We start from the raw sequence: 6,413 nt of genomic DNA, 5'->3' as shown, positions 1-6,413 counted from the left end.
CCTCTTCACAGCTTTGGAAACAGACCCAATTTGTGCCGTAGGTTGAGCTAGTTTCAATAGTTTTCAGCCCATCAAATTCTGGTTGGGTTGGGGCCTAATAGGATCCAAAAATATTTTTATTATATTTAGTTAGATGAATAGGTTTTTTTTTAATAAAATCTAAATAAAAGTAAAATTTATTGTATAATAACAATTTAACTATCATCTATAAAAAATTTTAATGAATAAAACATTGGTTTCAAATTCGATTGGATAAATCTTCAAATATATATTAAAAAATTATATAGTTTTTCAATACAAGTTTGATTTTCAATCGTTTTATTTAGTCCTAACCTGGCTTGAGTTAAGCCCGAGCTTGTCAGGACCGAGCTAGGGCTAGGTCTACTTAAGCCTGCTAGTAGTACGGGGCTGATTAAGGTAGCGCCCATCTCTTCAGAGCCGAGTTAGGGCTCAACCAAGCCCTAGAGGTTTTATTTTATTTTTTATAAGAATGAAATTTTCCTATAATTTTTTTTTATGGGGTGGTCGGACATGTAGGCCTGACTAGCAGGGGTGAGGCAACTCCGGTACGCCCCAGACCACCAGGGCCGACTCAATACAAGTTGAGATCTAACGTGAAACTCTCAATGAGGTCTTTTTCTATATTTAATATATATATTTATTGCTAAGTATATTTAATATATTAATATACATTAGATTAATTAATTATTTATATAGTAAAATATTGGGGATTCTTGTTTTTTTTGCTAAAATTATCTTTTATTTCTTTATTATAATGTTAAAAGAGTCCACTAAAAGTTATTTATGACCTAATGTCTTACAAAAACTTAATTAAGGTATGATTTATCAATAATATTATCATACACATGAATCTTGGGAGTATCTACGAAGGAACCTTCAATTAGTTTTTTAAACCTTGAAGTTTCAATGTGAGTGAGGATGGAGATCTAAAGAATTTTTGATATTTTGAAAGCTATCAATCTCTGTAGTCGGGATCTAAGAGATTTTAATTAACATCTAAAGAGTTTCTGATATTTTGAAAGCTATCCTGAGTTTTTCACGTTGGTGAAATGCATCGTTGACCTTGGTCTTCTTTGATAGACTAATGATGAATGACATAAATACTCTCCTTTAAACCCTTAACAAGATATCCTTATTTTTCTTTCCAAAATTAGTCATCTTCGACACTTGAAAAATCTTTTACCCTTATCTTCAATCTTAAAATTCTACATACTTTCAACCTATAAGCCTCAAGACGAGATAGAATTTTTGAGGAAATAGAAGAGGGTGAAATTTTTAGTAGAAAAATCAAGAGTTATACATACGGTAGAAAATGATGGATTGAAGGCAAGGTTAAAAATAATTTCATATCGAGTTTGAATAGTTTGACAATGACGGATTTTTGGTTAGATATTGATGATAGGGGGATTTAAGTCCTTTTTCATTAGTCTATTAAGAAGACCGAGGTCAAGGGGAGCATGTCACCAACTTGAAATCAGGGGTATATCTAGTATTGATCAAAACTCCTTACCCGAAGGTCATCACTGCTATCATACGATCGTGGTGATGCTTGCTTCCAGGGGTGGAGCCAGGATTTTGCTCACATGGGGGAGACTAAGAGTGTAATGTTTTTTTTGTAGGGGGCAACTAAGAGGGAAATTTTTTTGTGAGGAGCAATAGTGGCGGATTTATTTATCTGACATTGTTATCTATTGCAATAGCTCAATAATCTTTTAGATTTTAAAATTCTTGTAGGGGCAAATGCCCTGACTGTAAATCCACCCGTGTTTGCTTCAATTGTTCCTTACTATCTACCGTCACTACTCATGTTTGGATTGTCATTAATGATCTGTTTGGAAAGCTGTGTTTAAAGTTGCTGCTAAAGGAATTTGTTGAAGTTGAGAGCCTTGTTAGGAATCTCCTGTTTAATTCTTGAAAAATTCATGAGTTTTCGTTTTTTTTCGAAGTAAGTATTATTCTCTGGATTATTGAACTATTCTGAATAATTCACAGATTTTAAGTTTGAAAAGAATAAAACACGTTTTTTACAACTTTATGAATTGTTATAAAATTTGGTGGAAAAAAAAAAATGCTACTATAACTTGTTGTATATGAAGTGTAAATTTGTAAGGTGTGACATGTAATCTCGAATTTTTCTCGTATTCCGAATTGCTAACAAGGGTTGAGGTAGCTTATTGTTGTTGTTGTATGGATTCATATCCGACTCTGACTCGGATTCTGGGGGATGAAACAAGATTGGGCCCATTTTTCGATTCAGATCTATTCCTATAATCCAAATCCACAAAATTCGATTTTCTGATTGGATTTTGGATTTTGGGTAAGTCTCAGATGCAATGAAACACAGACCCTATTTCATCATTGGTGGGTTCATGAACTGGCCAACGATGAATGTTTTCTAAAGTCATGATTTAAAAAAAATAAAAAAAATAAACGGACCAACGTTTAGTTGGTCAGTGGCCACCTGGCACTTCTATTTTCGATGCAAAAGTCAGTTCTTTGATTCCCGATGCGTTCAGTGCGAGCGTGGCCGAAACACGGGGAATCAGCTTCGTTTGTTGAAATAATCCTCTCCTCCAATTTTGTCTAAAACTCGTAAATGAAGAAACAAAATTTTTATATTTTTTCTTCTTGAAATTGATATCGTTTCAGACATTAGAGTGCACAGAACCATAGATGCTTCTTACCTGTATCTCGATGAAAACCATCCATGGTTCTTTAAAAGGCATCCACATCAGCAATGTCTGAAACAATGTCAATTTTATTGTTACTTCTGCATTTTACTTAAGTCTGGATCATATGCACCGAGGGTGGAGGGGAGGATCCACCAATCAAATGAACCCTAATTTATAAATCTACCCGTGCTTAGGGATGGCAATGAGCAGATTTGGGCCGGGTTTAGTTAAATCAACCTCAATTACAATTGTTTACCCCGAACGTACCTGACCCAATTTGAATCTAATAGTTTTGATCCATCCCGTCCCTAATGGCTTTTCTCCATCCCATCCCTTCTTAATGTTTGAATGATGTGTTTTAATCTTTAATTAGGATGCGATAAATAATTTAAGAAATTGGGGTATAATAAGTAAAAGTTTAGTGCCAGTAGCAGCTCTAATATTTTTTGAGTGAATCTCCATTTTGAAGTAGATTAGTTTTGTTCTTGTTTTGGGTGAATCTCCATTTCATGGGCATCGAAATAACTATATATATAATCGGGTGGGGCAGAGTATATCAAAACCATCCTTGCCCTTGCTATGTTTGAAGTGGCACACACACACGGAAGAGTCTCTGAGCACTATGAATAAAAAATCACTTGGGTGAGGATGGAAAACTTTCCCCCACACCTCAATACACGCAATGTAAGCCAAAATTCAAGGAATTAGTGCCTAAAATTTCAGGAACGGATCCTCTGTAGCTCATTTTGTCTATAGCTCTTGTTCCATAGACCACAAAACATCAAATTGAGTAAAAACAACACCATAGTCCTCTTATACACGTGGTTTAAATCAGATTTGAAAGAAGAAAAAAAAAAAAAAACGTAATTTTTAGGTTATTCAAATCAAGGGTTTAAAAATGGATAGTCACCAAAGTCCTAAATTTAAAGGATCAAATATAATGACTTGTTGATGTGGCACACCCTCAACAGTTTATAGTAGGTACATAGAGCTGGAAAAACGAGAGAGAAAGGATATGCTCACTAAAATGTTTCCATTATAAAATTTCCTTGGATTATGTCTTACATGGCATGTATTAGGGTTTCAGTCCACCACCCTTGCTGCATACGATCTGCACTCTTTTTGAGTCCATTTGACATGACTATAAGAAAGTAATAATCGTCTAACGTGACTATGAGAAAGTAATAATCCTCGTCACATAATCGTTGAATGTGGAAGGGTTTATCCGACAATTGTATTGTGGTTTGTGGAGCATGGCAGTACTGGAAAACAAGTAAGTTTCCTGGATATTTTTGGTGAAAAGGTGTAAGCTGCAGCTGCAAGTTTTCTCATCATTGTGGAATCGATGTGATCCATGGCATATATCAATCTTGAGGGAATCATGTAAAATCTCTATGTTTCTTTGTGTGATTGCATCTTGTGTTTGTTTTTTGATTTATTTTTTTGTTTCGATTACATCGTTTTCTTAACAACTGGTATCAGAATTAAGTTTTAGTTCAAGTGGGAGCAATGGTCAAAAAGAAGGTAAGAATCGAGAAGTTCAATGGTTCGAACTTCGGACTGTGGAAAATCCAAAATTAGAATGTTCTTTATTAAAACGACCTTTATCGTCCTCTAAGAGAAAAAAAAATGAAGAAATCAACAAACATGACTTATGAAGATTGTGAGATTCTTGACAGGAAAGTCCTGGGTACTATTCAATTATCTCTCGCTCTGCCCGTGACTTTCAATATCTCTAAGGAAAAGACTACAACAAATTTGATATCCGTTTTGTCAAGGATGTACGAGAAACCCTTCGCCTCAAACAAAATTTTTGTTGATGAAAAAGTTATTCAACCTGAATATGGTTGATGGTGGTAGCGTGACTGAGCATCTAGATTCAATATAGTGACAACATTGTTGAAATCCATTGAGCTTATCTTTGGAAATGAAATCAGGGCCTTACTCGTTTTATCTGGATTACCAAATAGTCAGAATAGTCTGGTAATGATCATGAGCAATTCTTTGTTTCCGATAAATTGAAGTTTGATGATATTGTTGGCATCATCTTAAACAAGAAAACTCGTAGAAAATCCTCGAAATTATCTAATACCTTAGGTAATGCCTTGAGTGCTGAGAAAAGAAGGAAGTCCAACAGGGGAAACCAAGGTAAAGGTTGATGAAATTCGGAGATGGTTATTGGAATTGCGGGAAGAATGGTCATTTCAAAAGGACTTCAAAGCTGCAAAAAAACTTGTAGAGATAAAAAAATCAAGGAGGTAAAGAATCTGTTAACCTTTTTGATGATAGTGATTCTGAGGCTTTGAGTTTATCTGTTGCCACATCTTTGGATAGGAAGGACAAGATGCCTAACACCTTCCTTGTCTCTTAACTAAACTCCCTTACTTAGAATCTTTTGGAAGACCTTTCCCATTATCCTTTTGGATATGAGAGTCACTACAAGCCAAGGAAAACAATTTTTAAATATTTTTATGGTATTCATTCATACATTAATTGAATGGTGGCAACTCCAAAACACAAGTAGATGAGCTCAAACCTTCAAAGGCTTCGAAGCCCCCGTATCTACTGGTGACTCCACTGGGAAGCCAGGGGGATTCAAACTAATTTACTTTGACTATTTTTGAAGCAAAAAAAAAAAAACTTCTTTTTTTGTTTCCTACTCTCTTTTACCTTCTTTTGTGGGAATATTTCTTTTATGTTGGGATTTGGGGAGTTCTATGTTTATTTGTTTCTTGGCGCACATCTCCAATGTAATTTGCACATGCACCATGTTCAAAGCCTATTGCACAAACCACCCTTACCCCAATAAAAATGTAACCCCTAGATGCAAGTAACCTCACATATCAAAGTTGCTTACTTTGGGAGACAGAGATGAAAGCATCCACCTCACCACTAATCGATGAAGTGCTTGCTTCGGCTTGCATGGAGGTTTAAAGGTGAGTTTTTTTATCTATCCCACCTATTATCCCATGCAATTCCTTGCAATAGAGTTCCCTAGGACACAAAAAAATAGTAAATGTGTTTTGTGATTGTAAGTGGGTCGGTCCTCGAAGACCAAGATGTAATTGGAAGATAGAGATGTTCTAGATTAGGCACCCTTGGTATGGGATGGGGCTACTCAAAGTTGGTTCCCAAGTTCAAAAGTCCAAGAAACTTACATTGAGAACCAATTTTGAGAGAAAATGCTCTTGGAAGCAAATTAGAACCAAAAAATGCTTCTAGAAGCAAAATGCTCCTGAGAGCAAATTTGTTTTGGTTTGGTTGTACCAATTAAGTGGGCAATACACATTTTTCCTAGACATAATAGTCCATATGGCCAGGGTATTTTTACTTGGTCGTACTTTGTTAATTCTAGAAAGCATTTTGCCTTGGCCATAAGGACCAAACTGCCATGCCATTTTTTTGCTAGCCTGTGGGCTCTATTTTGTGAACATAAAACCCCTCCCTCCCCTCTTGCAATTCTCTTAGTGGTTTACCCCAAAGTTTTAGCTCCTCTAGGTGCCTTTTCATTTGATTTAGGTTCTACTTTCAACAGTTTAGGATCAATCCTTGTACCTAAATTCCCACTTATTCAAGGTCATCTAGAATGTAGGTTCGGGTGTGAGTTTATCAAGTTTTGAAAGTGGTGTTTTTTTTAGGTGTTTCTTTAACAATAAGGTGTATTCTTCCAAATCAGTTCTAAACCCTTTAGGATTAGTATACCCTCCTTCCAAATTCCTT

This window comes from Akebia trifoliata, chromosome 8 (assembly GCF_017979445.1).
Source record: "Akebia trifoliata isolate Shusen 1 chromosome 8, ASM1797944v1, whole genome shotgun sequence".
NCBI classification, from domain to species: domain Eukaryota; kingdom Viridiplantae; phylum Streptophyta; class Magnoliopsida; order Ranunculales; family Lardizabalaceae; genus Akebia; species Akebia trifoliata.
Note: the sequence above shows the minus strand (reverse complement) of the source record.